The sequence below is a fragment of the Oncorhynchus clarkii genome, chromosome 24, assembly GCF_045791955.1.
Source record: "Oncorhynchus clarkii lewisi isolate Uvic-CL-2024 chromosome 24, UVic_Ocla_1.0, whole genome shotgun sequence".
NCBI lineage: Eukaryota > Metazoa > Chordata > Actinopteri > Salmoniformes > Salmonidae > Oncorhynchus > Oncorhynchus clarkii.
Window position 1 is genome coordinate 9,820,305 of NC_092170.1, and position 25,321 is coordinate 9,845,625.

A 25,321-nucleotide genomic window follows, 5' to 3' on the forward strand; every position below is an offset into this window, starting at 1 on the left:
TGACTGGACATGATTTGGAAAGGCACACACCTGTCTATATAAGGTCCCACAGTTGACAGTGCATGTCAGAGCAAAACCCAAGCCATGAGGTCTAAGGAGTTGTCCGTAGAGCTCCGAGACAGGATTGTGTCAAGGCACAGATCTGGGGAAGGGCACCGAAATATTTCTGCAGCATTGAAGGTCCCCAAGAACATAGTGGCCTCCATCATTCTTAAATGGAAGAAGATTGGAACCACCAAGACTCTTCCTAGAGCTGGCCGCCCGGCCAAACTGAGCAATCGGGGGAAAAGGGCCTTTCAGGGAAGTGACCAATAACCCGATGGACATTCTGACAGAGCTATAGAGTTCCTCTGTGGAGATGGGAGAATCTTCCAGAAGGACAACCATCTTGGCAGCACTCCACCGATCAGGCCTTTATGGTAGTGTGGGCAGACAGAAGCTACTTCTCAGTGAAAGGCACATGACAGTCCGCTTGGAGTTTGCCAAAAGGCACCTAAACAAGATTCTCTGGTCTGATGAAACCAAGATTTAACTTTTTGGCCTGAATGCCAAGCGTCATGTCTGGAGAAAACCTGGCATAACCCCTACGAAGAATCATGGTTGTGGCAGCAACATGCTGTGGGAATGTTTTTCAGCGGCACGGACTGGGAGACTAACCAGGATCGAAGGAAAGATAAATGAAGCAAAGTACAGAGAGCTCCTTGATAACAACCTGCTACAGAGCTCTCAGGACCTCAGACTGGGGCGAAGGTTCACCTTCCAGAATGACAACGACCACACAGCCAAGACAACGCTGGAGTGCCATCGGGACAAGTCTCGGAATATGCTTGAATGGCTGTGTGCTTATTTTTTTATGAATTTTCAAAACCAGTTTTTGCTTTGTCATTATGGGATATTGTGTGTAGATTGATGAGGGAAAGAAACACTTTCCGTTTTAGAATAAGGATATAACGTGACAGTGTGAAAATTGAAGGGGTCTGTATACAACCCGAATACACTGCGTATGATAACCAGTTGTTCATTGGTTGTATGGAGGTGTGCTTTTTTATTAAGTTAACTGCACTTCTGTTTTCATGATGGCCCTATAAGTCACAGGCTATGTTGCGAGCTATAGTGGTTAGGTTCATGTTTAATACAGAGGCCCTAGGGCTGAAACACAGAAGCCCCAATGGGCGCTGTGCTTGTGAATGTATGAAGGCCCTATGGCAATATACCAGGTTGGATCTATGCTGATTGTGCTGGTGTTTGATAGCCTCATAGCCCACTCACTGTGCTTTGAGACTCCTGTGTGTGTGTGTGTGTGTGTGTGCGTGTGTGTGTGTGTGTTTGTGCGTACGTACATTACAGCCCTAGAGTAGGATCACTGGCCCCATAACTCACCCTGTGAATAGTGAGCTGTAGTTGCTGTTGGGTTGTTCTCTCCCTGTGATGCATTGTGGGTGTAGCAGGGAAGCATTCTGGCTGAATAACGTAGATAAACAGTTAGAGACGGACTACCGCTAGTCTTATCTGTACCCTTGAGGATCGTGTTCATCTTGTGTTTTAAACGCTTCTTCAATTCTTCTTCTTTCTTTTGAACGTATCAAGGTATGTTCCCACTCCATCTCCTCTCCTATTAAGTAAATGCAGAATACAGCCTTCATATTTCAATGAATCACTCTCAATGGTACTCAGAGGGTTAACCAATGGTCAATGAAGGCCTGTAGATTTGTCTGTATAAATAGAACATGGCAAACACACCATGCATTGGTTATCATTAGTCATGCAGTGGTTTGAATATCTAAATGCTTCTGTCTGAATTCCTTGGATTTTCAGCAGAAAACAACTCCGCAAAATAGAATAGCTAATAAAATTGATAATGCCTGGAAAGGCAGTTCTGCTATCACTACCCCTCTGGCTAAAATGGGCAGGTCATGAGCTGAGCAAACTGTTCTGAAAATTGTTGATTCCTCTGAGAAATATAAGGCCTTTCATAACCTCCTTGCAAGAACCATCGATTAGAAATGCAGGTTTAGATGCTGAAATCCCATCTGATAAATAAATAGTACAATCATACCAGAATTTCAGAAAGACTCCCCCAAGCTATATCAAACAGATCAGAGTCTAAAATGTAGATGGCTCTGTTTGATTTAACTGGAGGTAGGTAGTGTAAGGTCCATGTGTACATTTGGAAAGATGTGATGGGTCTGCAAGTGATGATTAAAACTAGTCATTCTGTATCCAGTGGAAATAATTACTCTCAATGGAAACTCAGAGCAGCCCCTTGCTCAGTGCCAAGTGCACACAGTTGATTACGTTCAGCTGTGAGTGTCTCGGAGTTCCGTGCATCACCAAGCATTGAAAATGACTCCTCCAGCGACTGAGATCATTCCTGTCAGGGAATTATAAATATATGCTACACGACTCTACTGATGTCCTATAGCCTCAGTTCCAAAGGCAAGCTAAATTATTTTCCTCTTGAATAGCCTATCCATGTAGAGTTTCATAACATTCTGACAAATAATAATGTTTAGTCCGATTTTACATTTAAATCAGGTATCTTGAAGAATGATGATTACCTTGTGAAATAATATGCATTCTAATGAATTTTGACCTTATGACATCTGTTGAATGGAATTGAATTGATCGAAGATGGAATATGTCCAGATACTTTCCAGTGGATTCGTCTCAGGCCAAAATGAAAGCAGATCACCCTTGATAGTAGTTAGCCCTTTTTGAAGTGGTGGCTAACTGACAGGTCCTGCTGCATCCCGGGGCTGTATTCGGTATTCTGAATGTTACCAGCTATAGGAGGACATCCTGTGTTGACGGACAGACTCTTTCTATATGTCGTTATCAATAAAACCTCAAAATAGCCTTTGATTTGGCTGCTGGGGGCAAGCAGATACCCATCTCTGCTAACACCATTGACAACTATGTGCCATGTTCAAGGGATTGTTTAATAAATGTTATAACTATTTAGTTTTAATATCATTAACACCTTGAAGAGCATAGTCAGAACAAGACATTTTCGATTATTCCACATTTAGCTCTATCATCAGAGTTATACAGTAATCAGTAAACATCAATTGATCATGTCTTTTCAGATACGTCGAGGTAGCCAGATCCATTTGGCATTTAGCTAGCTAGCTGGCTAAGCAAACAACATGTCTTGTTTAGCTTGCTTCATCCGAGATAAGGCTTTTGGAAAGAGCTTGACGTCGTCCTGGTTAAGTTGTCAGTCGGACTACTGTCATCACCACTTCAGATGGCAAGGAAATCAAACCATCGTTTATCCCCAGAAAGTTAGCTCCTTAACTAGCCATATTGACGTAATCTGTTATTAGCTAGCTAGACAATTTGACGTGGTCCATCAATCAATGTAGCCTATCATGTATGTCAGTCGTGATCACACACTATTTAAAAACAATGTTGAAAAGGGGATAATCTTAGCTAACTTCTCTTGATAGGCTTACATTGGTTGGAGAAAAGTACATTTGGTTTACTTATCACTGTTTAAACAACTGTACAAAGTTTCTAATAATCGCATATGCGATCACTTTTGATAATGGTGTTTTCCCGCTGATGTAACATTTGTGCTTATAGCCTACTGTTGTGTATGCATTTCTGCTCTTTTAATGTGAAGAAATAGCCTAATAGTTTATCAGATTTTATGCTATATTATCTGATCTGTTGCGTCAGCCTCATTGCGTAAAAACGTTGTTTAAAAAAATAATCCTAATGGTTGTATTCATTTGGGATCTATCACATTCCACAACTGTCTCAGACTATGTTTGGAATATTTATTTATTGCACAGAATAGAATAAGTCAATTTTCCTATGATGGATAGTAAATTGACATAGGCTAGTGCTTTTGTTGTTCGTTAGACCTACTCATCTTGTTGGCTGACGAACAGTATATTTGGACAGTTCTTCCGATATCTTCAATGGCTGTCTTCACTTGTAGCCGGTGAGAAAGATCCGATCACGTGATGAAGAGCCATGTAAGTGAGAGGTGCTTTGGAGCAGCAGCACTAAGGGAGAAGGGAACAGCGGCCACTGGCCACAAAATGCATTGATGTTTTATTACGGCCACACAAAGGGGATGCCGCCGGGAAATTCAAGGCATTATCAAGTGCTTGTCAAATTGTGAGTAAGAGACCGATGAAGAGTGTACAACCTGCGCAAAAAAAAAACAAAGCTGAGCTCATGCCTTTGCAAGCAACTTTTTTCAAATCATCATTAGTCGCACCATGCGGCCTTACAATGTATTAAAAATCTAAACATATAGTCCAACATTTGTAGAACAACTACATTTACATTAATAAATCTAAATTAAGCATATAGGAGTACCTATTTTTTTGTTAAACCGTTCAAAACAGGATAGCCGCATGTGGGCACTCCCTTAAATCGTTTGGAGAAAATATCCTTTCATTCAGCTTTGTTCAATTGAATTCTTCATACTATAAAATAATATAAAATAATGCCACGGAATTCTAAGCAAATCTTGTCTGCTAAATGAACTAGTGTAGTCTACAGCCATATGGCCTAGCCAGATCAGGGACAACTCAGAGTATGCTATTCTGTTCTTCTGAAATAGACTACATTTTCTTCATATCATGTTTCTTTAGACCTGTCTAAAATAAATAATGGTTTTATTGTGAAGGTGTAGGCTATATTACATGGACTTTTTAAAATGTAGATGTTCCAAAGGTCTGCATCAGTGGCTTGTAGTGTGGAAGCCAGGAGATGCTAAATGTGTTTATGTTAATCAACGGTCAATTACCTTGAGACCAACAGTTATTTGCTAGAATTTTGTGACTGCCATTGCCCTAAGCATCACATCAATTAGACAGAGTGAATGTAGACTGACTGGGAATCATTCATGAATCTGGTCGGGATATATGATCTTATATGAGGCACGGTCTAGGGCTCTCTGAGGACCTGTTTATCAGACAGGTCTGAGGGGATCTCATGGCACTCTGGCTTATCATGGCACTGATGGAGAAAGAGAGGGAGAGTTCTCACAAAGCCAGAACGGCCAGGCCCAGAGAGCAGAGAGTAAAGTGGCAGCTCTGGGTCAGCCTGGCTCCGATGACGGACGCACCTTATCAGCTTTTCCTCAATAGCCACTACATCAGTTTAGACAGCCCTCTGAAAGAACACTTTCATTGTTGTGAGGAAGAGCCTCTACATGGGCTTTGTCAGAAAATATGAAATAATATTAACCAGACAGATTCAGCGAGGGGAACACTGAACTTCAATGGGCTGAGAAATTCTTGAGATGACAGACAGGGAATGACAGCAACATTATAACTGTGTGTGTCCCATTTTTTCACTATGAGAAACACTATTATATTTTGATTGCAAAAAGCCTTGCAGATGGGATGATACAAAAAAAAAAATATCCATTGAAGTGTGTGTGTGTGTGTGTGTGTGTGTGTGTGTGTGTGTGTGTGTGTGTGTGTGTGTGTGTGTGTGTGTGTGTGTGTGTGTGTGTGTGTGTGTGTGTGTGTGTGTGTGTGTGTGTGTGTGTGTGTGTGTGTGTGTGTGTGTGTGTGTGTGTGTGTGTGCACGCACGCACGCGCAAGGGGATTAATCCTGCTAATAAAGGCAAATAATGTGTGATGTTTGGGTAAAAATTACAGCAGTGTTGAATCAGATGATCAATTAAAGTGTGAAAATAGACATTATCTCTTTGCCCAAAGACAGTCAAGGCCTAATCTGTGAAGCAGGTATTAAAATGACGCTATGCTTGTTATGTGTGCCATGACACATACACCTTTGCATGCTGAGCTTCCCAAGGGAAAAGTGGGACAAAAATCTGTCAATCAAGAGTGTTTCTAAAGAAGAGACGCTCGTTTCTTTTTATCTATGGAGCTCTAAGGGGCATGAAACACAGATGTCGTCTGACACCTCGAAATCTAAGGTACACTTAGAAGTGTACCTTAGAAGAGAGAGATAAAGGTATAAAGAACAAAACTGATGAGATAAAAAGTCTAGTGTGTCAGGAAAAGGTTACTGTCATGCTTTGTTATCTGGACATCACCAGAAGCAGAATATAGCTTGTTACACTAGACACACTCTCTGTTCTCCCAGAGTCAACATGTACTGTCATGTTTCACTGTTCTCATCCACCCAGATAGGAACATTAGTGTTCGGACAGAAAACTCCCTGAAATCCACCATGATTCCCTTTCTCCGACTGTAAATATGGCTGATGCCAGTAAACCTGTTACGCTCCCTCACAGCAACAAACAATACCCTTACATTATTAACAGGTCTTAAGGCTCATGCTCAGCAGTAGAAATAAAATCTCATAGAAGTTCATCCATTATTATTATTAAAACCCTCCAAAGAGACACGTGACGGAGTTTATGATATCAATTTGTGGTGTTTTGCTCAAGGGCACGTGGAATATTGCGGATCCAGAAAACTCTCTCTGGTATTTTGAGTTTGATGGTAATTCCAAAGCCACTGTATCATTCATAATAGTCACCGGTAATGGCTATGACAGTGAGCTGGTACTCAAAATAGAAGAGGCTGTGATATGACTGCTGAAGCACAGGTGACATTCTTCTTGTGACTTGATTGGTACACTCCTACAATGCCCTCTAGAACCTGTAATACAGAATAGCCTAAATGGAGCCACGTCCAAAAAGTAGAGGTGATAGATTGTTTCCTGTAATGGATGCTTTGAAGTAATATCAGACCGGTGCAAAGATTTTGCTCAGACTATTTTGGGCTGCTGTGTGGCTCCAAGATTAAGACGTCTGGATGAAATGCTTTGTGTGTGTGTGTGTGACCTGCCTCACTATAAGATGACTTGTGTGTCTCTTCTCTCTCAATAGGATGTGATTAGTGGGATGGCCGGACGAGAGGTACCATTTCACTGACAGCTGAACAGAGAAACCATGGTTTATTAGGGGACTGTCAGTCTGTCTTTTCTATATAATACAATGTGCCCCCTTAAGAGTGAACAGGCTTTGAACAGTTGGCACTTTGGCTTGGACATTGACTTATTTCCACTTGCTGTTCAGAATCTCTACGATTAATCAACATGAGTTACAGTATGCCTTTATTAATGTAAATCTTCTCTTTACTATGAGATCAATCATCTTGAAGGTTTATTTCATTTGTAATAATGAAAACCCTTATTAAAACCATAGAGGGACTTTTCATAATACAAACTGCTCAGTGCTCCTGGCCTCCGGTGCGTCTCTTCGGCCCAGGTTATCCTGCGCCAGCTCTACGCACGGTATTCCCAGTTCGCCAGGACAACCCAGTGCGGCCTGTTCCAGCTTCCCACACTTGCAAGGCTACGGGGGGTATCCAGCCAGGACGAGTTGTGCTAGCTCTGCAGTCCAGACCTCCAGTGCACCTCCACGGTCCAGTGTGTCCTGCGCTGGCTCTACGCACTATGCCTCCAGTGCACCATCATAGCCCAGTGCGTCCTGTGCCAGCTCTCCACACTCACCGAGCTAGAGTGGGTATCCAGCCAGGACGTGTTGTGGCAGCTCCACTCACTAGGCTGCCAGTATGTCTCCTCCGTCCGGTGAGACCTGTTCCGGCTCCACGTTTGAAGCCTCCAGTGATGATCCATGGCCTGAAACTCCCAGTGATGGTCCATGGCACGAAGCCTCCAGTGATGATCCATGGCACGAAGCCTCCAGCGTTGAACCCCGGTCCGGAGCCTCCGGCGTTGAACCCCGGTCCGGAGCCTCCGGCGTTGAACCCCGGTCCGGAGCCTCCGGCGTTGAACCCTGGTCCGGAGCCTCCGGAGTTGAACCCCGGTCCGGAGCCTCCGGCGTTGAACCCCGGTCCGGAGCCTCCGGCGTTGAACCCCGGTCCGGAGCCTCCGGCGTTGAACCCCGGTCCGGAGCCTCCGGCGTTGAACCCCGGTCCGGAGCCTCCGGCGTTGAACCCCGGTCCGGAGCCTCCGGCGACGGTCCCCGGTCCGGAGCCTGCGGCGATGATCTGCGGCCCGGTTCCGCCGGCGATGATCTGCAGCCCAGTTCCTCCAGTGAAGGTCCATGCACCAAATCCACCACCAAGAGCGAAGGGATCTGCGGGCGGAGGGGGGTATACATCCCGCACCGGAGTTGCCCACCCGGACCCTCCCCTTTAGAGTCAGGTTTTGCGTCCCCACCTTTGGGGTGGGGGGGGTACTGTCACGCCCTGGCCATAGAGGCTTTTATACTCTATTTTAGTTAAGCCAGGGTGTGACTAGGGTGGGCATTCTAGTTTCTTTATTTCTATGTTTTCTATTTCTTTGTTTTTTTGCCGAGATTGGTTCCCAATCAGAGGCAGCTGGTTATCGTTGTCTCTGTTTTATTTATTTTTTTAGTTTTGAATTTTACCCCTTTTTCTCCCCATTTTCGTGGTATCCAATTGTTGTAGTAGCTACTATCTTGTCTCATCGCTACAACTCCCGTACGGGCTCGGGAGAGACGAAGGTTGAAAGTCATGCCTCCTCCGATACACAACCCAACCAAGCCGCACTGCTTCTTAACCTGTTGCGTCGACCAAACCCGGATCCGGGATTCTATTTACAGACCTAAGCTCATTACCATAACGCAACGTTAACTATTCATGAAAATCGCAAATGAAATGAAATAAATATGCCATCTCTCAAGCTTAGCCTTTTGTAAACAACACTGTCATCTCAGATTTTCAAAATATGCTTCTCAACCATAGGAAAACAATCATTTGTGTAAAAGTGGCTAGCTAGCGTAGCATTTAGCGTTAGCATTAGCGTTAGGATCCAGCACCCAAGATTTCAACAAAAACATAAAAGCCTTCAAATAAAATAATTTACCTTTGAAGAACTTCGGATGTTTTCAATGAGGAGACTCTCAGTTAGATAGCAGATGCTCAGTTTTTCCCAAAAAGATTCTTTGTGTATTAGAAATAGCTCCGTTTTGCACATCACATTTGGCTACCAAAAAAAAAAACGAAAATTCAGTCCTCAAAACGCGAACTTTTTTCCAAATTAACTCTGAACTGAAAACATGGCAAACGTTGTTTAGAATCAATCCTCAAGGTGTTTTTCACATATCTCTTCAATGATATATCGTTCGTGGAAGCATGGTTTCTCCCCTCAATCAAATGGAAAAGTACAAGCAGCTGGCGTTTGCGCACCGAATTCCACGCAGGACACCAGGCGGACACTTGGAAAATGTAGTCTCTTATGGTCAATCTTCCAAGGATATGCCTACAAATACGTCACAATGCTGTAAACACCTTGGGAAAACGACAGAAAGTGTAGGCTCATTCCTTGCGCAATCACAGCCATATAAGGAGACAATGGAAAACAGAGCTTCAGAGATTCTGCTCATTTCCTGCTTGACGCATCATCTTGGTTTCGCCTGTAGAATGTGTTCTGGGGCACTTACAGACAATATCTTTGCAGATTCTGAAACTTCGGAGTGTTTTCTTTCAAAAACTGTCAAGAATATGCATAGTCGAGCATCTTTTCGTGACAAAATATCGCGCTTAAAACGGGAATGTTTTTTATCCAAAAATGAAATAGCGCCCCTAGAGATCCAACAGGTTAACACAGCACGCATCCAACCCGGAAGCCAGCCGCACCAATGCGCCGGAGGAAACACCGTGCACCTGGCCACCTTGGTTAGCGCACACTGCGCCCAGCCCGCCACAGGAGTCGCTGGTGCGCGATGAGGCAAGGACACCCCTACCGACCAAACCCTCCCTAAACCGGGCGACGCTAGGCGCAATAGCGCCTCTTCAATCTCAGGAGGCTGAAGAAATTTGGCTTGTCACCTAAAACCCTCAAACTTTTACAGATCCATAATTGAGAGCATCATGTCGGGCTGCATCACCGCCTGGTATGGCAACTGCACTGCCCATAACCGCAGGGCTCTCCAAAGGGTGGTGTGGTCTGCACAACGCATCACCGTGGGCAAACTACCTGCCCTCCAGGACACTTAACAGCACCCGATGTCAAAGGAAGGTAGAAAAGATAATCAAGGACAACAACCCCACTACCATCCAGAAGACGAGGTCAGTACAGGTGCACCAAAGCTGGGACCGAGAAGCTATTTTTCAGTCTCTATCTCAAAGCAATCAGACTATTAAACACCCATCACTAACACAGTGAGGCTGCTGCCTACATACAGACTTGAAATCATTGGCCACTTTAGTAAATGGATCACTAGTCACATTAAACAATGCCACTTTAATAATGTTTACGTATCTTGCATTACTCATCTCATAAGTATATACTGTATTTTATACCATGTATTGCATCTTATCTATGCCGCTCGTCATTGCTCATCCATATATTTAAATGTATATATTCTTATTCCATTCCTTACTTAGATTTGTGTGTATAGGTAGTTGTTGTGGAATTCTTAGATTACTTGTTAGATATTGCTGCACTGTCGGAACTAGAAGCACAAGCATTTTGCTACACTCACAATAACATCTGCTAACTACAGTATATGTATGTAACCCATAAAATTTGATTTGATTTGAACCCTCTTAGAAAGGGGTCATTATGGAGGTAACACGGAAGTGGATTTTTTACATTTTTATAAGGGCTCGGTAAATACCAGTCATAACCTGATTTGATGAAACATAAACAATAATTGGACCATGTTGTAATATGGGGTCAGGGTCACTCTGGACTGGCCGGTGCGTGGTAGAGAAAATATCTCTAGAGTTCGAAAAGTACACTCAAAACCATGAAAAGAAATAACCCAAGGAGGCTGAGATGCAAAAATAATGTAATACATTTAATCCATGCTTGAAAGAATAGCTCAAGTGAAAGTGCAAGGTGCTATATAAAAATATAATAGACAAGGAACGCACACGTTTCGGCCTTATGCCTTCATCAGTGCTGTACAAGCAAAGTAAGAAGACATGTACTTAAGAAGACACACCTGCTGTGAGTAACAGGCGCAACAGGTGCAGGCAGATGGTTGATTAGAGACTGGCGAATCGGGAATCGATATTAACAAGGAATATATAGAAGAGCATTAAAAATGGACAATTCAAATGTCAAATACAATTGTAAAGAGACAACAGTCTGGGCTACATAACAATATCAGAAGCAATAGATATGAAATACTCAAGTAGGCTGAAAAGGTCAGAGAGTGGGGGGAGGGGAGATAGAAAATAAAACATGTAATATCAAGCATTGTCTAATCTCTTCTGAGTCTTATTTGATAGGAGTTCAATCACTAAGTTTTCATTTCAAGTGTGTGGTCTATAAAAATAAGTGTGTATACGGCAGATTTCCTCCTCTTCGTCTATAATTATTTAAAAAAAATTGACATGTTTGTACTCAAAACATCACCAACCGAACTACCTTTCAATCTAGACAAGTTTTTTTTTTTTTTGTAAAAAAACTGCCCGAAATGAGAGTTTCTCTCCTCCTGTCTCTGTGTCCCCCCCCCCCCCCCCTTGAAATCCCATTAATGCAGGAAGATAATGACCTGTGAAGTCATGCGGAACCCCCATTTTATGAAACTGTGCAATGTAGCATGACACAACTATTACTATGCAATATCAAAGAAAAGAAGAAAAACATAATTGTCAGTCTCACTAAAAATATACAAGCCCTCAAATTTACTAGGCAAAGTAACAGGGATCATTTAGCCTGCCTGGGATGCAGACCTGACTTTAAGACTTCAATAAAACCTCATGGAGCACGAATGATAGCTAGGGCCCTGCCAGTGTCTGAGTAATCACCTCGTTCCACTTGTGTGAATATTCTGCAGGTTGTCTGGCAGACATTATTAACCTAGCTTGTGTTCGAAGATGAGCCCCTTTTCTCTGCATTCTGAAAGCGTCTTCCTGACGATAAAGAAAGCCAGTATATTTCTTCATGAAATTTAAACACTTGTGTTAAAGGGGTTTCAAACACAATATAGATTGGGTTTGATGTATGCAACATGCTCAGGGTGTTAATGATACCACCTGGCAAAACAAAAGGATTATGTCATCATGGTCACCAATGTTCAATACAGACTAACCTTGTATAAAAAAATATGCTGACGTTATTTCAAAGGTACAAATGTATCTTCAACATTATATCCACTATATATAACAAAAACAACAGGCTGGGCAGCACTTCCTACTGGCCTGCTCTATCTACAGCTATCCATTTGGTCTCCCAGTCCTGTGTGACACAGGTCTGACCTTCGAGCTTTTTATGTCTCTATTTTGGTTTGGTCAGGGTGTGATTTGGGTGGGCATTCTATGTTTTATTTTCTATGTTTATGTATTTCTTTGTTTTGGCCGGGTATGGTTCTCAATCAGGGACAGCTGTCATTCGTTGTCCATGATTGGGAATCATACTTAGGTAGCCTTTTCCCTTTGTTATTTGTGGGAAGTTGACTTGTGTTAGTGGCACTTTGCACTCGTAAGCTTCGTGGTAGTTCATTTTGTTTCTTGTTTTGTTGGCGTCATTCCAAAATAAAATAAAATGTACACTCATCACGCTGCTGGCCTACTTCCTTCGACGGCCTTGACAGAACTTCCCACCACAAAAGGACCAAGCAGCGTGGTAAGGGGGACTCATGGACTTGGGAGGAAATCCTGGATGGTAAGGGACCCTGGAGGCAGGCTGGGGAATATCGGCGTCCTAAGGAGGAGCTGGAGGCAGCAAAGACGGAACGGCGGCGATATGAGGAGGCAATTCAGCGAAGCAGGCACGAGAGGCAGCCCCAAAACACTGGGAGATTGGCAGAGTCAGGTTATAGACCTGAGCCAATTTCCCGTGCTTACCGTGTGGAGAGAGTGACTAGTCAGGCACCAGGTTATGCGGCTCTGCGCCGTGTGTCTCCAGTGCGCTCTCATAGCCCGGTGCGCTCTCTGCAAGCTCCCCGCAGTTGCCATGCTAGAGTTGGCATTCAGCCAGGAGGGATTGTGCCGGCTCAGCGCTCCTGGTCTCCGATGCGTCTCTTCGGCCTAGGTTATCCTGCGCCAGCTCTATGCACGGTATTCCCAGTTCGCCAGGAGAACCCAGAGCGCCCTGTTCCAGCTCCCCGCACGTGCCGGGCTAAAGTGGCCATGCAGCCAAAAGTAGAGGTGCAAGTGCTAAGCACCAGAGCTCCAGTGCTCCCCCACAGCCCGGTTCGACCTGTGACTGCCCTCTGGAGGTGCCAGGCTAGAGTGGGCATTCAGCCTGGAGGAGTGGTGCCAAGGCTACGCACCAGATCTCCAGTGCTCCCCCACAGCCCGGTTCATCCTGTGCCTCCTCCACGGACCAGGCCTCCAGTAGGTCTCCCCAGCCTGGTTCATCCCGTGCCTCCTCCACGGACCAGGCCTCCAGTAGGTCTCGAGGGTGCTCAATCCGGGGCCCGCAGCGAGGGTGCCCAGTCTGGGGCCCGCAGCGAGGGTGCCCAGTCTGGGGCCCGCAGCGAGGGTGCCCAGTCTGGGGCCCGCAGCGAGGGTGCCCAGTCTGGGGCCCGCAGCGAGGGTGCCCAGTCTGGGGCCCGCAGCGAGGGTGCCCAGTCTGGGGCCCGCAGCGAGGGTGCCCAGTCTGGGGCCCGCAGCGAGGGTGCCCAGTCCGGGGCCCGCAGCGAGAGGGTGCCCAGTCCGGGGTCAGCGACAGGGGTCCCCGCACCAGGGGCGGTACCAAAGTGGGGTGAGCCAGAGGTGGAGCGGGGTCTATGTCCCGCACCAGAGCCGCCGGCGCAGAGATGCCCACCCAGACCCTCCAATTGGTTCAGGTTTTGTGGCCGGAGTCCGCACCTTTGGGGGGGGTATTGTCACGCCCTGACCTTAGAGCTTTTTGTCTCTTATGGTTTGGTCAGGATGTGATTTGGGTGGGCATTCTATTTTCTATGTTTTTGTATTTCTTTGTTTTGGCCGGGTATGGTTCTCAATCAGGGACAGCTGTCATTCGTTGTCCATGATTGGGAATCATACTTAGGTAGCCTTTTCCCTTTGTTATTTGTGGGAAGTTGACTTGTGTTAGTGGTACTTTGCACTCGTAAGCTTCGTGGTTGTTCATTTTGTTTCTTGTTTTGTTGGCGTCATTCCAAAATAAAATAAAATAAAATGTACGCTCACCACGCTGCACTTTGGTCTACTTCCGGCCGTGACACCCTGCTTAAGCTTTGATATTTGTCACTGACTACTAACAATGTGCTATCGTGAGAATGACTATTAAAAAGGTTTCTTAATAACTAAATAGATTAGTTAAACATTGTTTGTTTGAGCTACAGACGTCTGTGGTTGTACCATTGGATTAATCTATACTGAACAAAAATATATACGCAACATGCAATAATTTCAACGATTTTACTGAGTTACAGTTCATATAAGGAAATTAGTCAATTCAAATAAATTCAATAGGCCCTAATCTATGGATTTCACATGACTGGGCAGGGGTGAAGCCATGGGTGGGTTTGGGAGGGCATAGGCCCACCCACTGGGGAGCCAGGCCCAGCCAATCAGAATGCCCCCTCAGACGATCTCACAGGTGAAGAAGTCGGCGGTGGAGGTCCTGGACTAGTGTGGTTGTGAGGCCGGTTGGACCTACTGCCAAATTCCCTAAAACTATGTCAGAGGCAGCTTATGGTGGATAAATTAACATTCAATTATCTGGCATTCCTGTATGACAGCATTGCACATTTTAAAGTGGCCTTTTATTGTCCCCAGCACAAACTGCACCTGTATAATGATCATGCTGTTTAATCAGCTTCTTGATATGCCACACCTGTCAGGCGGATTGATTATATTGGAAAAAGAGAAATGCTCACTAACAGGGATGTAAACAAATTTGTGCACAACATTTTAGAGAATATTTCTGGGATTTTTTTTCAGCTCATGAAACATTGGCCCAACACTTTACATGTTGTGTTTATATTTTTGTTCAGTGTGTTTCTTCTGCATCTGTATATGCCAACATTAGTTGTGATTAACGGGGGCTGAGCTAGAGCAGTGTTTGTGAGACAGATGGTTTGCGCTACAAACTACTAAAAGCTATCTATGAAAAGCTGAGACTCACAAATACTCACTAGTAACATGTAGCCTAGCAGTCCCGAGCGTTGGGCCAGTATTTGAAAGGTTGCTGGTTCGGATCCCCGAGCAGAGTAAGGAACTTAACCCTAATTGCTCCTGTAAATCGTTCTGGATAAGAGCGTCTGCTAAATTCAAAATATATACAAAAAGCTTGGACACACCTACTCATTTAAGGATTTTCTTTGAAGAATAATAGTGAAGACATCAAAAGTCTGAAATAACACATATGGAATAATGTAATAACCAATAGAGATACTTCAAAGTAGCCACCCTTTGCCTTGATGACAGCTTTGCACATTCTTGGCATTCTCTCAACCAGCTTCAGGAGGTAGACATCTGGAACGCATTTCAAATATCAGGTGTGCCTTTATTTTTTTCCTTAATGCTTTTGAACCAATCATTAAGGAATTTATTTCCTTAATGCTTTTGAACCAATCATTTGTGCTGTGACAAGGTAGGGGTGGTATACAGAAGATAGCCCTATTTGGTAAAAGACCAAGTCCATATTATGGCAAAAACAGCTCAAATAAGCAAAGAGAAACGAAAGTCCATCATTACTTTAAGACATGAAGGTCAGTCAGTCAGGAAAATGTTAAGAACTTTTAAAGTGCAGTCGCAAAAACCTCATGAGGACTGCCACAGGAAAGGAAGACCCAGAGTTACCTCTACTGCAGAGGATAAGTTCATTAGAGTTACCAGCCTCAGAAATTGCAGCCCAAATAAATGCTTCACAGAGTTCAAGTAGACTCATCTCAACATCAACTGTTCAGAGGAGACTGCGTGAATCAGGCATTCATGGTCGAATTGCTGCAAAGTAACCACTACTAAAGGACACCAATAATAAGAAGAGACTTTCTTTGATCAAGATGGGCAATGGGCATTAGACTGGTGGAAATCTGTCCTTTGGTCTGATGAGTCCATATTTGAGATTTTTGGTTCCAACCGCCTGTGAAATGCAGAGTAGGTGAACGGATGATTTCTACATGTGTGGTTCCCACCGTGAAGCATGGAGGAGGAGGTGTGATGGTGTGGGGGTGCTTTGCTGGTGACACTGACAGTGATTTATTTAGAATTCAAAGCACACTTAACCAGCATGGCTACCACAGAAATCTGCAGCGATACGCCATGCCATCTGGTTTGCGCTTAGTGGGACTATCATTTGGTTTTCAACAGGCCAATGACCCAAAACACACCTCTAGGCTGTGTAGGGGTTATTTGACCAAGAAGGAGAGTGATGCAGTGCTGCATCAGATGACCAGGCCTTCACAATCACCTGAACTCAACCCAATTGAGATGGTTTGGACCGCAGAGTGAAGGAAAAGCATCGAACAAGTGCTCAGCATATGTGGGATCTCCTTCAAGACGGTTGGAAAAGCATTCCTCATGAAGCTTGTTGAGAGAATGCAACGAGTGTGCAAAGCTGTCATCAAGGCAAAGGGTGGCTACGTTCAAGAATTTAAAATATATGTTTAACACTTTTTTGCTTACTGCGTGATTCCATGTGTTATTTAATAGTTTAGGTCTTCACTATTATTCTACAATGTAGAAAATAGTAAAAATAAACAAAACCTTGAATGAGTCAGTGTGTCCAAACTTTTGACTGGTAATTCTGTTTTGCTCACAAGCCGCACAACAGTGGACAGTACTGCATCACAACACACGTGGTGACTTGACCCACTACTATTATCCTGTAGTGCCTTTAAAGAAATACATATCAACTTACATGGATGTCTTTTTACATATCAACTACACCCCTGTCTCCTCCTACTGTGTGGGAGTAGTTAAAAGTGTTAGGCGGAGCAGAACAGGGGAACCCAAGAGCAGACTCAGACCAGGAAACAGGGATGAATGAACCAATAATATTATTGTTACACAGGGAAAGATGAAGGGCAGATCCAGGGAAGCTCAGATGAGTTGTAGGAAACCAGATGTGGAGGCTGAGGTTGGGACAGGGTAAACAGGTCCTGAGGGGAATCCAAAGGAGTAGTGGTCAGTTGAATCCAGAAGAGGGTAGCAGGGTGGTGAGCGGTGGAACATGAGACAGGAGTCAGAGTCAGAGCAGCAAAAATGCAGTGAGAGGAGAAACAGCATCAGACAAGGAAACAGGCACAGCAGGATACAGGCACTTAAATAATAATAAATAGCATGACTGACTTAACGGAGATTACGATCTGGCAAAGTGGAAGTAGCAGGACTGAGTATTTGTAGAGGTCTTGATTATGGAACGGGTTGCAGCTGGTTGGGAACTGCTCTGACTCCAGCACAACCACACAATCATACACAAAGAGAGAGGGAGAGGGAACTGGGGGAATGGCTGCAGGTCAAGGAGACACCGGATGTCCACTAGGGGGTGTGGCAGGAGCAGATGTGACAAAAAGCATATCATACACAGCTTTTGACAACAAACAGCGCACTAAACGGTTATTGGAGATATCTCATTCTAGATGTGAACAACAGATGTCTCTTCTGTGACTCATGAACTCTACAAAGAGAGACTGCTACACCAATTGGAATTTGACAAGCTTTCCACCAAAGAAACCAGGCATACATTTAATGAACACGGAGAGAAAGCTGGCAAGTTGTTATCTCACAAGCTTAGACATTCCTCTGCTAGCAGCACCATAACTGCAATCTTTGTTGCAGCTGATTTATCTTCGACCAATCCCAAAGAAATCAACAATCAATTTAAGCAATTCTACTCTGCTCTTTACTCGTCAGAGGCTCTTCCTAACACATCTTGTATGAACGCATTTCTAGACAATCTGGACATCCCCTGCCTCATTTCAGATGAACAAAATAACATGAATGCCTCTATAAGTGATTCATATAACTAGGCAAGTCAGTTAAGAAAAAAATATTATTTACAATGACAGCCTACACCGGCCAAACCTGGACGACGCAGGGGCAATTGTGCGCTGCCCTATGGGACTCCCAATCACAGCCGATTGTGATACAGCCTGGAATCGAACCATGGTGACTGTAGTGATACTTCTAGCACTGACATGCAGTGCCTTAGACTGCTGCGCCACTCGGGAGCTACTCGGCACTCCAGTCCATGCAGAGCGGTAAAGCTCCTGGGCCTAATGGCTTCCCTATTAAATTGTATAAAGTATTCTCCTCCAAACTATCCCCTATCATCAGCTCAATGTACAATGAAATCCTTTCTAATCAGAAACTTTCCCAGACACTTACCCTGTTTTCTAGTCTTCCTGGTTCCGACCTTTCTGCCTGTCCTGACACTGCCTGCCGTTTTGTTCCTTATTGACTCTGCCTTAGGGGAAGGCAGAGGTGCTTAATCTATCTGCCATTGGCCTGCCCCTTTGTTATAATGAATATTCTGAGAACCAAACTATCCGCCTCCTCTGTCTGGATCTGGGTCATATCCTGAGTTGTGATAGGAAGGTTATAGGGAATACCAGGACATAGTGTCTATAATACTGTAATACTGTAATAAGTACTTACAGCATTCATATGAATAGATTTTAATTAGGTGTTTGCTTTGGCAGACCTTTTTGATTTGATTGACATATTTGGCTGAGCTTCCCTTTGAAAGGGTGGAGACTTTGTTTTTGCCCGAACTCTCAATTTGTAACACATAAGGGATCCCAAAACTGACCAGATTACATTCTGGGTTAATTGAGATCAGTGCTACGTTCGTAACCAAGTGGGAGTTTACCACATATGACTGGGAAAAATCCACTTGAACGTCCCTCCAACTGGTAATTACTAGTGGGAAACTCGTCTATCATCCTGAGCTCCCACTTCTCCCACATGCTGACCTCTGACGTCACCTAATAAGGAAACAACCTCAAGAACAGGATTTTTCACATATTAATGCAACATGAAAATAGTTTTCAGAAAAAGCTATTATATTTGTTTACAAGCATGAAAGCTGTACTTTTAGTTTAAGGATTTACGCCATTAGCCAATCAGCGTTTCTCTACGAGTTCAAAGCACGTGATTGCATCTAACGGGTATTTACGACTTTAAAGCTGATAAATTCCCACTTGGTTACGATCGCAGCAAAAAACACAATGTAGATTGGGTTTTATGCATGCAACATGCTCAGGGTGTTATGGAGACCACCTGTGGGGTAGCTCTGTCTGTGTTCTTGGGAGGCAAAGAGATTAATCATCAAGGGGGATTTTCTCCATTGATTCACAATCGCAGTCTCCTCACTCCCCCCCAATAGCGGTCTTCTCGCTCCCCGCTGTTCAGTGTCCTATGAAGGCACTTAAGTGTAGAGCTTTTCCATGATGAGTACAATGTGGCCTTGACAACTGCTCTTACAGCATGACACATGTTACATGGGACAGTACACCTGAGCTTCTGCTGTGACCACGTACTATATGAGAGTCTACATAGTATTTTCAAAGGGTTAACATTTGACCGTTCAGAACATGTGAGAACTGTTTGATCCAGGGTGCTGTGATTTGAACCTTGCTATTACATCACTGACTTGGTTCTCTGCCAGGGGAAGTGTGGTTGGTTTTGCTTTTGGTCCCTCTGTGTTCTTTCTCATACACTTCCTTTACAATGTTGATGTAAACCACATCTCTACTGTGCATAACTATATCCAGCACAGTCGGCTGGATTAAAATCTGACAAAGCCATGTTTATGTAGTGTCATTGTGTAAAGCAATCTGGTGGTCTAGACAGCTCTCTTGAGAAAAAGGCTTACACCAAGATAGAGTGTGGTTAAATAAAAATTAAGAGTACTTTTTCTTTAATGAGAAAAGCACAATTCTTTTTTACTGTTAGTTCTGTTTGGTGAGCCCATACTATGTCAACTGCTATTCCATGTCATTTTGAAGTGTGCATTTTATTAGGATGGCAAACGCCATACAAAAATAAATAACATTGAGATGAGCATTTCAGTGATAATGATTTATAGCCTTGTACGAGTTGATTTGAAGTGTTTGGTTGAGACCTAGGTTTTAGGATGTGATGTTTTCCAAACACACTGGAAGTTGGAGGCTGTGTGTTCCATTGTCTGAAGAGAAGAACATGAACCGGTTTGTTTTCCTCTCTGATTGACTTGGGTATGTCGGTTTTGTTGAAGAGGATTTTGATGTGTTTATCCCCTGATTTGAAGCAGAAATTACTCTGAAGTGCTTGTGCATACCCTTCAAACCTCAATTAGTACTCTCCATCACGCTAAACCCAATCTTGAATAGTCTATTTGATGGACATACTCAAGTGGAAAGCCAGCACTCAGTGGAGCCATTTAACTGAGTTCTTCAAGAATGTACTCACTCCTGCTTATTTAGACTCAAATATTTTCACGGCCCTATTTCACAGTCCAGACTGTTTGCCATGATCTGAATATGCAAAACCCTGCAGGTTTAGTAAATAGATCTCTAACCTCTAACACACATTATTCCTCTAGAGTTGACGTGGCACCCATCGTCGCAAGTAACGAAGGGAGAAAAGTCAATCATTTTCAGGGTCACCTCCACTCTTCATAGACACGGAGCCTTTTGAAGCATTTGCAGATTGTGTAATTCTCCTTGACGAGAAACCAACTCTGAGGGTTCCGGTGTGACTGGAGAATGTCATGGTCGATGGACTAGCCTCACATTCCCCGGGGACAATGATACATCATCATCTTTGATTTGACCCATCCAATGGGAGTGGCTGAAAATATACATTATTCTTACTAAGAAGTGATGAATGTAAAATGGGACACTGTTTCGTGGAATAAAATACCTTGGTTGAAACTGTCTGAGGTGACAAACAAGTTGATTACTTGAGTTTAATATGAGATGTCAGCTTCTTAAAATCATATTAATACATTGGATGACAGGTAATATAAACCAATATAGACCTTACATCTTGATATGTATATGAAAATAGAGAAACAATTAGAAATATGGCCTTTCCAAGAAGCATTGGCAACATTAAATTAAGATGACAGTGATAGCGCAAATCCAATTTGCTCTGAATTTAGATGTCACTGATTTCTTTCAAGTTATTAAATTTAATTTTGTGGCATTTATCTGACAAATGATGATCCGTTTCCGTCAACAGCACACTAATGCTCCATATGCTGGGTTAACTTTGCAAGTGAATACCCATGTCACTCATACGTCGTATTTGTAGATTCCCATATCATTATAAATCACCATTACAAATATCCCTAGGTTCTAGTCAGTCTCCAGTTCCCCTTTCCATCTGATATTTCCACAACAACAGCAACCCCCTTTTACTACCCAATGTGTCTGAAATCCTTGTTATGTCCACCATTAAAAAATCTGCAATTGCATAAATCTTGCAAGCTCAAATATTTCTACACAAGGCCCTTGTGAAGATGTTAATTCCAGACATATTCAGTGATATAACAACGTACAGAGTTGGTATTCACTTCAAGGTACAAGGTGCTTCCCCAATGTTTGCCGTGTTTGGTGTTGATCCCTGTATGATATGAGGCCACCACTCTTACGTTTATTATTAAGGTTGGCACTTCTTATCTTGTACCACCACCAAGGCTTCAAAGCAAAGACCCAATACAACATTTATGAAGTAGAGGGAAACAGGATTTGGTTTGTTTGAATCTACCAGAGGAGAACACTACTTTGATTTATCAAGGTAATAACTACTAAGTGTTTGCAAGTTAATATAATATTTCCTCTTCCATTTTCCAAAAGGTATCAAGCTGAGCACATTAGAATGCTTAACAAAATGTTTACCCGATGCTTAGGCCTACTAATTACAAAAAATGGTAGAAACCGATTGTAGTACTATGATTAAAATGAATCTTGTCTTTTGATAATGTTTAATCTTAGTTATAATGTTCAGGAAACTGTAGCAATAGATGGCTCTCTAATTTCACATTGCACAGCACAGCATTCTGGTAAAAGACAGTGAGAAAACAGGCGTGGTTATCCTCCAAGTACAATAGCAATTGTTCCTCATGCTCAATTTCAATTTCCCTTAAAAATTACAAGAATTGTCATGCAAAAGTGCAAACCCTGAAAATGGAATTTAATCTGGTGTTTTGCGAAAAGGACTTTAACCCCTTGTTGACCCCATTCAATGTTATTAATTTGTGAGTCACTGAACAGGTGTCAAGTCTCCACAAGTCTCTTTACTTTACTATTTGTATTTTTCACAACTTTTACTTTTACTTCACTACATTCCTAAAGAAAAGAATGTACTTTTTACTCCATACATTTTGAATGTTTAGCAGGACAGGAAAATAGTCCAATTCACGCACTTATCAAGAAACACGTAGTCATCCCTACTGCCTCAGATCTGGCGGACTCATTAAACACATGCATCGTTTGTGAAGTAAGTTGGAGTGTGCCCCTGGCTGTCCATAAGTGTTAAAAACAAGAAAATGGTGCCTTCTGCTTTGCATAATATAAGGAATTTGAAATGTTTTATACTTTTACTTTTAGCAATTACATTTACTTTTGATACTTATGTATATTTAGACTTTAGACTTTTACTTGAGTCATTTTCTATTAAGGTATCTTTACTTTTACTCAAGTATGATAATTGGGAACTTTTTCCACTACTGCTCCAGGCAGAATGTAATGCAAAACCTTTGTTGTATCCAATGTTTCTGTTGTGAACTTTTTCCCCAATAGGATTGTGTTCACATGGAAACAGTTGGATTGAAACTTGGTTACAGAGTGCATCTCAAGTTTCACATTTTGTCATATGCACAAGTACAGTGAAATGCCTTTCTTGCAAGCTCTTTCCCAACAATATAGAAATCAAATATCAGTAGTGAAAATATATATTATACTGTATAGTAAAGTAGAACAAAAACACATGAGAAATAGAAATAAGAAAAACACGAGAAAGTAAGTAAGCACTGTATATTCAGGGTCAGTTCCAGGTTCAGTGGCAATACCGTATTTACAATGTGCAGGGATAATGGAGTGGTATTGTAGGGGTAGATATTTACAGTATAGGGGTTAGGTGACTAGGAGGCATCATGATATATGATAAACAGAGTAGCGGCAGCATATACGATGTGTGTGGAGTCTGTATGAATGTGTGTGCATGTCATCTGTGTATGTCAATTACGTTTGTGTGTGTGTTGAAGTGTGGAGTCCTGTGATTGTGCATAGAGTCAGTGCAGAAATGTAAATAATATAAAATGGTCAATGCAGATAGTCCGTGTAGAAATTTTGTTAGCTATTCATACATCTGGTCTTGTGTAACTCATAATTGGTAAGGCTTAAAAGCCCAATGCCCATTTTTTACTTCAATATCAAATAATTTCTGGGTAACAATTAAGTTTCTTACTGTAATAGTTTTCCATGAAAAGGTTGGGGGGGAAAACAAAAATAGCTTTTTAGCAAAAAACACATTTTCAAGCAAGCATTTTGCTAGTACTGTCTGGGAGTGGTCTGGGTGGCACGGAGAAGGGACCAGAGCGGAGGAGCCTAGAGGGACGGATATGTAACTTGTTATTGGCAATGGGGTTTGGAACTCTCTTTGTTATTGGTATATGAACTTGTATAAGATGGGGGATTACACTGTTAGTTTCATCAGCTGTTGGGGTTATCCAGAGTATGGCTTAGATTTCCCCTAAACATGCTTTTGGCCATGACAGCTAAAATGAGATTAGCGCCAGACATCAAGACAGCAAAGCTGATCTTTCCTTGCTGTTTGCAGGAGAAAACACATTTTAAGAAAGTCTGCAATCTTACCCCTGTGAAGCAATAACTCAGAAAGCTTATATCGAAACACAACTTTGAAGTGTTTTGACATTCTTCTAACAGCACTGCTTAGACTTCACAGTGTTACATTTTAACTTGTTGATCAAAAAGGTCTATCGAAAACTGTTAACTGTATTCTTGTGTTTTTGTTGGGAGTATTCAATAACAGGAATTAAGTTCAGCATTATTAAGGTCATGAAGAATTCTGTTTTAGGGTTAATTTTAAGACTTATATTCTATACCTATATAACCTTCCTGGTGAGCAATCTAATGACTGTACAAGATTATATCAACATCTTAAGGATTCAACGGAAATATCACTGTTTCCTAAAACATACTGAGTAATTTAATGACTTATTTTGTATTATCTCTTGGTGTTCAGTGCCTTCGGAAAGAATTCAGACCACTTGACTTTTTCCACATTTTGTTACGTTACAGCCTTATTCTAAAATGGGCAAAATAAAAACTATTCCTCAGCAATCTACACACAATACCCAATAATCACAAAGTGAAAACAAGTTTTTAGAAAACAGAAATATCTCTAAGTATTCAGACCCTTTGCTATGAGACTCGAAATTGAGCTCAGCTCCATTCTGTTTCCATTGATCATCCTTCCGATGTTTACATAACTTGATTGGAGTACACTCGTGGTAAATTCAATAGATTGGACATGATTTTGAGAGGTACACATCTGTCTATATAAGGTCCCACAGTTGACAGTGCATGTCAGAGCAAAAACTAAGCCATGAGGTTGAAGGTATTGTCCGTAGAGCTCCGAGACAGGATTGTGTCGAGGCACATATCTGGGGAAGGATACAAAGAAATGATACAGCATTGAAGTACCCAGAGGAAACACATTGGCCCCCATCATTCTCAAATGGAAGACGTTTGGAACCAGCAAGACTTCCTAGAGCTGGCTGCCCGGCCAAACTGAGCAGTTGGCGGAGAAGGGCCTTGGTTAGGGAGGTGACAAGAACCCGATGCTCACTCTGACAGTGCTCTAGAGTTCCTCTGTGGAGATGGGAGAACCTTCCATAAGGACAACCATCTCTGCAGCACTGGCCAGACCAAAGACACTCCTCAGTAAAAGGCACCTAAAGACTCTCAGACCATGAGAAACAAGATTCTCTAGTCTGATGAAACCAAGATTGAACTCTTTGGCCTGAATGCCAATCGTCACGTCTGGAGGAAAGCTGGCACCATCCCTACGGTGAAGCATGGTGGTGTCAGCATCATGCTGTGGGGATATTTTTAAGCGGCAGGGACAGGGAGACTAGTCAGGATTGAGGCAAAGATGAACGGATCAAAGCACAGCGAGAACATTGATGAAAACCTGCTCCAGCGCACTCAGGACCTGAAACTGGGGGGGAAGGTTCACCTTCCAACAAGACAAGAACCCTAAGCACAAAGCCAAGACAACACAGGAGTGGCTTCGGGACAAGTCTCTGAATGTCCTTGAGTGTCCCAGCCAGAGCCGGACTTCAACCCGATCTAACATGTCTGATAGAGACCTGAAAATAGTTGTGCAGCAACGCTCCCCATCCAACCTGACAGAGCTTGTGAGGATCTGCAGAGAAGAATGGGAGTAACTCCCCAAATACAGGCGTGCCAAGCTTGTAGCTTCATACTCAAGAAGGCTCAAGGCTGTAATCGCTGCCAAAGGTGCTTAGC